At 39.4% G+C, this 10587-nt stretch overlaps 1 protein-coding gene across 3 annotated transcripts in view; it reads right to left on the minus strand.

The window, feature by feature from the left end:
• Nucleotides 1–1322, minus strand: part of smco4 (single-pass membrane protein with coiled-coil domains 4) — a 44570-nt gene extending 43248 nt beyond the window's left edge. The window contains exon 1 of one of the 3 annotated variants that reach the window (XM_049576852.1): nt 1149–1322. The gene's annotated coding sequence lies outside the window, so the exon portion shown is untranslated. Of the gene's footprint in view, nt 1–716; nt 826–1148 lie in introns of those variants that run through there. The other 2 variants (XM_049576853.1, XM_049576854.1) reach the window with 2 other exon arrangements.
• Nucleotides 1323–10587: the final 9265 nt, after the last annotated feature.

The following is a 10587-nucleotide window of genomic DNA, read 5'->3' on the forward strand; positions in this document are numbered from 1 at the left end:
CAACATCACCACAGTCTATGTTTTTTTTTGTTTTGTTTTGATTGGGAAACTGTAACCAGCAGGCAGACCTGAAAAGGCCAGCAGTCCATGGAAACAAGTGGGATAACAACATTACTATACTGGCATAGCCTGTGGTGCTCAGAGCAGGCTGAGTCTGCACACAATTTGACAATAGCAGATCCGCTGGATCCGTCAATAAATTAAAGGGCAAAAGCTACGTTTACATTATCACCACCACCACATTGCCGTAGACACCAACAAATCAAGGCACATTCATAAGACAGAGAACTGATGAATGTCACTCAGGCTTACATACAATAATACTGTGAAAATTACAGTCCATGAAGGCAATCATTTGTCAACTAGGACAGCTACTATGCCATTTGCCCTGTAGAGTGACGTTGTTTACTTAGTCAGCAGACTGTTACATGTTTATTGCCACTGGCTGACGGATTACACTCCATTTAAACAGCTTTCCCATCCCGCATCTTTAGGCGTTAAGAGATGCCTGACTGTCTCCCACTAATACAGTCTCTTAACTATAGTTAAATATTACAGCATCAAAAGAAATAAAGCCTACATATTAATGTTCTATCCTGCAAAGAAAAGCACTCGCTTTGTGCGCCCACGTGTGCGTTTTGTAGCAGTAAAGATTGCACATTCAGCATAATCTTTAGGAACTCTACTAATCTTTAAACCAGCATAAGCAAACTCACCAAAAACAAGAATTCAGCCACCGGCATGGAGAGATCGGCTTTCTGTAGTTGGTCTCTAAGTTACCTTCCACTCCCTCTACAAATGCCACACCACCACACAACCCTGCGGCTATTCGCTACAATGCCTGTATGGTGCGAATGCTTAACCAACCGACTAACGTTATGTTAGGTAAAAGAGTTAATCTGGCTAGCTCATTACAATGACGGACTGGTCGTAACGCTACAGGGTCGTCAGTTAGCCACATGGCTCCACATTTACTCTCCTGCAATATCATGTGCTGTTGAGGAACAGTGCGGTCCTGTGTCCGATGGCTCATCATGCTAGTTAGCATATAACGTTACTAACTTTTGGAAATGTGAGCTAGTTCCCACACTGAAAAAATACTGCTGACGATTCCATAAGTGTGACATTAAGAGAGAACGTTATCTTACGGGTTGTGAGCAGTTCCACGCTGACAGATTTGTTTTAGCTCCCGCTTCCAGTGTTTCTCCCAGAGTTCTGGACGTCAGGTTTGTTACAGCAGAAAGTAAAGTGAGTAAGAAATCTGCTGGTCCTCACGGAACTCGACGTGGCAGTCAGTGGAAAGGCTTGTGAAATACCGCTGTCAGGTTTGCTAGCATGACTTCAAGGAAACGTCCGTCCATACCCTCCAAAATAAAACGCTAACTTAAATGAAGGCGTCAGCAACAGAACGTGCACCAGACAACAGAGAGCACGGTTACATGCACACAATAATCAGATAACTGGGAATAATCAGGTAATGGTAATAATCCGATTTGACGCGTTTATATGCACTTCAATAATCTGATAATCAGAAAAACCTGGTTTACATGATTCAGTCTTTCAGTTGGATTTCTCCCCAAGTACATGACATAAAACTCAAACTTCCTGTTACAGTAGGTACTCATATCCTTGAAAAACCTCGAAAAGTACGCAAGTCATATATTTGCAAAATAAAGCACTCATCATGCTGACATGCTGACTTATATTCTTACAGTACTGTTTGTTTTTATCATTAACAAATACATGTGACAGCATTCTTATGTGTAGTTTATCGATGTGGAGCCAATTTTACATACTTAGGGAGTAAAAGTACTGCAAAATGCAATATACAAGTGTATTGTATATAAACTTGTAACACAAAGTGCATAACATATAAGTAAGATAAAATAAAAGTGACAATTTAAACACTGAGAATATAAAAATATATTATTTTATGTAAAATCTTCATCTGAAAGGAAACAAAAGCTGTCAGGTTAACGTAGTGGAGTAGAAAGTACAATATTTCCCTCTAAAATGTAGTGGAGAGGGAGTATAAAATAGCAAAACCCGAAAGAAACCAGATTAAAGGGCATACATGCATCGAATAATCTGACTATTGGGGAAAAAGATAGGTGTGTTTATCTGATTTCTCATAATCAGATAATGGCTTTTATCTGATAAAGCCTATCGGATTATGCTGTTTACATGACCACTTGAATAATCAGGTAACTCCAGAAATCAGATAATGATCGGTTTATTAGTGTGCATGTAAACGTGCTCAGTGATGATGACAATAATAATAATTATAGCTGCTGCGCAGCAATGGTCGGGGCCGGGCAATTTTAGGCAAAATTAGGCAATTCTGAGCAACACACACACTAAAACAAAGCATATCAAAACATAGAAGTTACATCATATAATTATGGCATGCCCTTCAAATTGTGGATGAGTGGCTGAACTGATCAGACTCATAATATACAAAGGAAAGAAAAAACTCAAGAACAAGAAAGTAAGAATAACATTAACTGCTAGCAATTATGAACAAACTGGCCTGATCTAACTTAAAGCTAAACATTATCCATGGTGACAAAGATGAAAACAGTTTTTAAAATGTAAAAGTAGCTATTGGATAGATTCTGCATATTGACTGATAGCTAAGCCAAATAAACAGGGAAACGAGACAAGGGATAACAGGGAAAATTGTTGATAAAGAGTATTTGTCTCTCCGCAAAACTGCCTGATAACCTCTGTAACCTCTAATCCACATAGCATGATTCCTGAATATAGGACTTTCACATTAGAATGTCCATTCTGCCTTAGCTGAGGCTTGAACTCACAACTTCTGAGACTGAGGACCTTTTTCCATCTCACTGAGTTAATTGGCAAGTGACAGTTCATGTGTGGCTTCACAAATTGACTAAGCCAAGCATCAGGGTGCCAGACAGTAGCCATCCATGCCATGGAAAAGCAAATTTCAAAGTGAAAGTTCCAAAGCTGTAGCACATATGGGCGATTTGTTATGAATTTTCAAAGTTTTGAAAATTAGAGGTTTGCTGTAGCGCCACCATCAGGACTATTGTCTTGTGTTTCCAGTTGAGGACATGTGGCATGGGACTGGACCTTCATGAAAAGTTTGGGTAGATTTCTCATATGGAAATGTTGCACGAGCTGAGGCTTGAACTCACAGTCTTCAACACCAAGAACCATCCTCTATCTCACTGAGCTAACTGGCAAACAGAAATGTCACATGTAGCTTCACAAATTGACTAAGCCAGTCACCTGTGTGCAAGACAGCAGCTGTTAGTGTGTAAAGGCAGATTTTAAACGGCTGTCAAAAATTCAGACAGACAAAAATCCGAAAATACACAAATTGCATCTAGACAGCATGGAGATGTTGGTAATTTGTTTTTAACAATGATTTATTGGCTCCATAAGTGAAAAACTGATGTTTAAAAATGTCATTTTTGCATTGACTCCAATTGTTCGCATGAGAGCGAAATTCAAAATGCTGTAAAAAAAAATTCAGCTTTTGAGATAAAATTCTGATATTTTCCCAGTCCCTAAAGTGCGGTGAGGTTTGTGGACACAAAGAGAGAAATGTGAACGGCTCGTTTCTCCTCTGATACGCCACATACTGTGTGCCGCCATGGCTCGGCTGTTCAGGTACTTTTGGGCAGTCATGACAACAAGTTATTCACCTGGAGCCGGACTTCTCCGTTGCCGGTAAGCCGTTATAATGCGCCGCTGTATTTGACAGGAATACGTATTCCTGTCCGTGTCTGTGACCTCCATTCAACCCACAACCGGCTGGATTCGCCGTTTCGTGTCTGCTGCTGGTTGAAATCTGTACTCACACAGCGTGCTGGATGATTTATTTTGCCCGCACAAAACTATTTTTAGTCGCAAATGCGAGTGCGTTGACTGACGGAGTATAATATCGCCACACTGCCGACATTTTACTCTGTCCGTCACCGCATGCTGTTTGATTGCGTTATCAAAACACACCGCTATTATTCAGCCTTGCTTTTCACTTATTCCACCGAATACCAAAAGTGTGTTTTTTTGCAATATTTGGCCGAATATATTCAGTGCATCCCTAAATAGGAGCCTTCCCCCACTCCCCCCTCCCCTCACTGCTGCTCTCCTCACTGCACTAGCTGCTGCGCTGTGCAAGTGCACAGATGTCTCAGAGCAGTGGTGGTGCATTTGCAAAATAAATGTTTTGAAGGAGCAGCAGCGGCGGCAATAATTTAGCAGTGGCGTGCTGCCGCTGCTAAATGAATGTAGCGGAAACACTGAATAATAATAATAATTTTTGTTTGTAGAGTACTTTTCGAAGCCAAGGTCACATGGCAAATTCAAATCAACAGCAAAATTAAGTGAAACAAAATATATTAACATTATTGGGATAGGGCGGCACGGTGGTGTGGTGGTTAGCACACTCGTCTCACAGCAAGAGGGTTGCCGGTTCAATCCCGGGCGTGGGAGCCCTTCTGTGCGGAGTTTGCACGTTCTCCCCGTGTCAGCGTGGGTTCTCTCCGGGCACTCCGGCTTCCTTCCACAGTCCAAAGACATGCAGATTGGGGACTAGGTTAATTGGTAACTCTAAAATTGTCCATAGGTGTGAATGTGAGCGTGAATGGTTGTCTCTATGTGTCAGCCCTGCGATAGTCTGGTGACCTGTCCAGGGTGTACCCTGCCTCTCGCCCGATGTCAGCTGGGATAGGCTCCAGCCCCCCCGCGACCCTCAAGAGGATGAAGCGGTTAGAAGATGAATGAATGAATTATTGGGATAAGATGAACAACAGTCATAACACACATAAAAATAAATCATGACACAGTTCAGCTGAAATCAGGATAAACTATTTGAAACATTCTGAAGAGCCAGTATGGAGCAGAAACAGGGATGAAAAGTTTTTCTAAAAACCCTGTTTTTTTTGCTCAGTTATGAACATGTTGTAGTCAAGAAGCAACCTCCAGGGCTGACAAGTGAAGCCAATGCGGAAGTGCCAAAAACTGCAATTGCTGCAAAATAGAGCAAATCCCCATAGACCCCCATGTTAAAATGCCCAACTTTACAGCAGAAATAAACATTTTACAGCCCAGTACAAAAAACGGTTTAGATCTCTATGGCTTATGTCATTGTTAATGACAACTGTACAATCCCGTTTAAATGTTATTAAGTCTTAAAGTTCTCCATAATTAAGGATGTGGTCACTTCGACTGACATGCTGTCAGCTAGGCCCACAGACTGTGGCTAGGCCTCAGAGCACACCACTGAACTTGACCTCCTTGCCATGTGTTGAGGTGCTGGAGCCAGCTCGCTGGATACTGGCGGAGATTTTTTTTGTACAAATGTCAGACAAATTATATGCTGTGCAGATCATTGTAAGGGCAAGAGGCCCTGTTAAGCTAGGTGCCAAAAGAAGTATGGTCAATACATGAACCCGATGTAGGGTTTGTCAAGTCAGCACAGCCGTACGCATAAAGATTAAACAAGGCGCAAACCGCCCTACAAAAAACAATATCCACTCAAGCATCATGCCATTGGTGGAATTAAGCCCACTACTGATGGCCTGGTGGAACCCGGGGTCTTGATGAAAACCAATAGCCCCTGTAACACTCCAGTCTTTCCAATCAAAGAGCCACACTCATGTGATTACCAATGGGTGCATGATCTGAGGGCTATCAATGCTATAGTAGAGGCCGAGACACCGGTAGTCCCCTACCCACACACACTTCTCACCAACAGGAACATGGTGGTATACAGTGATAGATCAACGTTCAGCTTTTTTAGTATACCATCGCACCCAGACTCGCAACATCTTTTCACATTCATGTTCCAAGACCACCAGTATCAGTACACAAGGTTAGCCCAGAGCTTTGTACAAAATTTGTCTATATTCAATAGGGTGCTGGCCCAAGACTTGCAAAATTTGTGGGTCCCACAAAAGAACAGTGTGATAAAGATTGCAGTTTTAACAGCATTAGTAACAGGAGGACACAACGTGAGTAAAGAGTGCAATTCTGCCAACACTAGGTTAATTACCTAGGCAGACAATTGCATAGGGACAATAGATTAATTGTGTGTCCAGTGACAATATACATGTCCCACCAACTACATGCACTGCTCATGAGTCCATGGTTTGTTTTGACACAAGCCAGACAAACAAAGAACTGATGGTATGCCCATCACCCATGGAGAAGCCATTTCATTGTTGCTAGAAGTCATGCATCTACCTGCTTCCTTAGCCATTATCAAAGTCAAGTACTTTCGTAGCCAAATGTAACAACCTGGCTGATGAAGCTGCAAGACAAACAGCATTAAGTACCATGATGGTACTAAAGAGAATATAACACCATTCATAAATTTATCCTCTTATTCAAGCATAAGATAGGGCCAGTCTCCAAGAATAGACAATGTGGAGGAAAAGGGGTTACTTCATAGCACACACGATGATCCTCAAAAGGGACTGTGGAGGAGTTATCAAGGACAATTTGTGTTACCATTCTCACCATTATGTTTTTCTATTATAAACACATATTATAAACATGCATTGTGCTAAAGCACATTGTGCTAAATCACATTGCGTGAGGGGGGAATTTGCAAAACGTTTGTAAAATATTGCAAAATGTGTGGTGGTCACCATACATGGTGGCAGCAGTACATAGTGTTGCATGAGTGTGATAGTCGGGCGCGATTTAGTAACAGCAGCACTGAAGATGCTAGGGATCACCCTTTATTTGAAATTTCTTTATTAATGGGATAAACCCCTTGAGATGCAACATCTCATTTGCGAGGGGGTCCCACAGGTCAATCCAAAACACTAGACAAAAAATAGTAATAAAATAAAATAAAACTTGACAAAGACAACCATTAACAACCTTAATCTCAACATAAAATAAATCACAAAAGAAAGAGAAAGATAAAATAGATCAGTCTAAAATAAGTTTAACATAATCATAGTAAAAATAAGAGAGGGAAAAAAAATAGAATAATAAGAGAATTTGGGAGTGACAGTGCATTAAATTATGAATGGTGTAGAAGCGAAAATCGGTGCCTGGAAGTGGGCCAGATGGCTCCCGACCTCGTCTTCTACTTTTCCTGCAGATCATCCTCTGAGTTGATTTAGTATCTTAGGTTCAGTAGGCTGACACCTAGAGAGACACTGGAGTCAAATAGAATCTGGTGTAATCGAGTTTAACGTGTTCACAAGCTTCAACACATACAACTCAGTGAGTCAGGCTCCGGAGCAAGACTGAAGTTTCACTTTCTGCGCTCTCCCTTTTATGCCGGTGAAGATTCGAGAGAATCTCCACCCTTTTCCTTTAGTCCTTCCTACCTGCATTCGAACCTATTAGTGGCAGATCTTTTTCTTTTTAGCCCTTTTCCATCTGGTTCAAATCTATTGGTGGCAGGCCCCTTGGGCCCTTGTCCAAACATGACCTAATGGTGTAACCCCTGGGCCTGGAAATCCCCAAATTCTCCCACTATTAGATTCGAGCCTGGTTTCACTTTATTTTTTAAAAACATATGAAACCTGGGGACTATCTCTGTACAATTCCCTGTGCTTTCATGCAATGTGAACTTAAGTGTGTGTCATGCAATACAAACGTTAGAGTGTGTGTGTGTTATTATTAAACAGTACATGGTGTGGTATATGTGTGCTCTTCAATGTGAATACATAACCTTGTGTTATGAATACATAGACTTGTATAACAGTGTTTGATCACACATAGATGCATAACAATTTTATAGGAACTTATACATAAAACATGGTTATATAACCTTCACTCTTAATCAACTTATGCAATATAACACCTTTACCTGATTAAAGATTAAATCTTACACTACAATGGAAACATTGACAATCAGGTTTTAAATAAGTAAACAAGGTATTTTTAAATAAATGGAGCGAGGACAACAAACGAATATAAACAGGTAGAGTATTCCAGTTGGAAGGGGCCAACGACTTGAAAACTTTTTTGCCAATTTCTTTAGTGACAAAGGGGACTGTAAAAAAAAGACTGGTCTGAACTTCTTAAAGTGTAATTGTAAAGATAAGGAACAAAAAAATGTTTAAGACAATGAGGGAAATTAAAGTGAATGCATTTGAAAATGAACTGAAACCAGTGATATTGCCATCTATTATCTAAAGAAAGCCACCCAAGTGTGTCATATAATATACAATGGTGAGTAAAAAAAAAGAACAACCTAATAAATAATATAAATCTACATAATTTGTTATATGCCACATTGAGGGGCTGGAGATCAGTTTTCGATGCAGTCTGGTAAACAATATCAGCATAATCGATTATAGGCAGAATAAGTTGCAGTATGAGTTTTTTTCTGACATTAAATGTAAAACAATGCCTAGAACGAAACAAAACCCCTCCACCAAAATTAACTTTCTTTAAAACATATTCAATATGTGGTATAAATGTTAGTCTTGAGTCAATCCAAACACCCAAATATTTATACTTTTCCACTTTCTGGAGAACTCTACCATCATTATAAGTTAGAAACAAAGAATCAGACTTAAGTTTTTGTCTTGAACCAAAGAGCACTGCGCATGTTTTAGTTTGGTTAAGTAATGATTTGTTTTCAGAAAGCCAAGTCTGAAAAATATCAAAGTCATGTTGTAAGGATTCTTGAATTAGTAAAAACGAGGGCTTTGAGGTGTAAATAATAGTATCATCTGCATATAATTGGACAGAACAATCAGAAAAAATAAGAGGAAGGTCATTAATGGAAATAGAAAAAAGAAGTGGACCCAAAGTTGATTCTTGAGGAACACCTCTAGGCTGAATAAGTAAATCAGATTTACATTCTTTGAGAGAAACACATTGTTTTCTACTATGTAGATAGCAATTGAACCACAGAAGAGCATGTTTAGATAAACCAATGGCATATAGCTTGTCTAACAACACGTAATGTTCAACAAGATCAAAAGCTTTAGTAAGATCAACAAAAATTGATCCAGTAAGAAAGCCCTGATCAGATGCCGAAAACACATCATTTGTAAATTTTAAAAGAGCAGTAGTCGTGGAGTAGTTGGATCTGAAGCCAAATTGATCTTGAGAGAGAATATTATTAGTGTTCAAATAATGATTTAATTGGTTAAAAATTATTTTTTCAAAGACTTTTGCAATGGAACATAAAATTGAAATAGGTCTATAATTATTAGGATCAAGTGTATCACCACCCTTATGAAGAGGAGTAATACGTGGACATTTCCAAATGGTAAGCATTTCATATGTACACAAAGAAAGATTGAGCATATAACGTGAGATGCTAATTTAATAAATTTTGTCTCAATTCCATCAAGCCTAGGATCAGTGCTCTCTTTCAACTCAGCAATTACACTAGAAACATCTGCAGGGGTTATAGTCTGAAAATGAAAAGAGCTATGAGCTGGCGGAACAGGGATTGAATTTAAATGTGGGGTATTAGGGATTAAGTAGGAGCAGACAGAGAAGAAATGCTGATTAAATGCAGAAGCAGTGTGTAGTGGATCATTAAGTATCACATCAGAAACTCTGAGCTGATTAATTGAGGAACTGTCTGACGTGTTCATAATGTCCTTAATTTTACTCCAGAATTTTTGGGGGTTTTTGAAATTATTATGTAGGGATTCCCTATAATAGTCAGACTTTGCATTCCTTGCTTGAGTTTTACCAGTGTTCCTAAATTTTCTGTACACTTCCCAATCAGTAGGACTCCTTGTCTGACGAAATTTAGCCCACGCTTTGTCCCTTTCTCTAAAGAGAGATATGATTTCAGCATTGATCCACGGTAGATGAGTACCTTTGACTTTTGCTTCTCTCCAAGGAGCGTGTTTATCTACTACCTTCAAAAACTCAGAAGAAAAAAAAATCCCATGCATTTTGGACATCTGGAATCAAGCTAAATCTTTCCCAATTTAAATTAGGGAGATCAGAAATAAAAGTATTCGGGTCCATTTTCTTACATTGCCTAATTCTAATCAATTTGGGTGGGGATCTTGGTAGTTTGAGCTTCCATATACAGTAGACTACAGAGTGATCACTAAGACATTCTGATAGGACACCCACATCTGAGATTCTATTTTTATGTGAAACAAGAATCCATTCAAGTAATGTCTGAGACGTAGGGGTAATCCTAGTGGGGTCCTTAATTAACTGGGTCAAATTCAAATTTGAAAAAGACATTTTATCCCTACTAGAAGACCCGTCTAACCAATTCTTGTTGAAGTCTCCCAGAATAATAAGTTCATTACTACAGTCTATTGAGCTAATAGTTGCAGACAAGCAGTTAGATGACTCAGCAGGTGCTGTAGGGGGTCTATATACATTTCCTATTGTGATGTATGTGTTTTCATGGAGAATAACTTTAACAAAAATACACTCAAAATGATTTGGTTCTACACGAGGTTCAACTAGCTCAGCTGCAAGGTTTGATGCAACATATATGGTCACACCACCACCTCTGCTACATCTATCAGCTCTATATAAAACATAATTTGGGAGTTTGATTTCGTTGTCTGATATTATACTACTTAACCAAGTTTCAGAAATGGTGATAATAGCTGGTTTATGAGAAGTAACCCATGCTCTAAATAAATCAAT

This window comes from Epinephelus fuscoguttatus, linkage group LG5, assembly GCF_011397635.1.
Source record: "Epinephelus fuscoguttatus linkage group LG5, E.fuscoguttatus.final_Chr_v1".
Lineage (NCBI taxonomy): Eukaryota > Metazoa > Chordata > Actinopteri > Perciformes > Serranidae > Epinephelus > Epinephelus fuscoguttatus.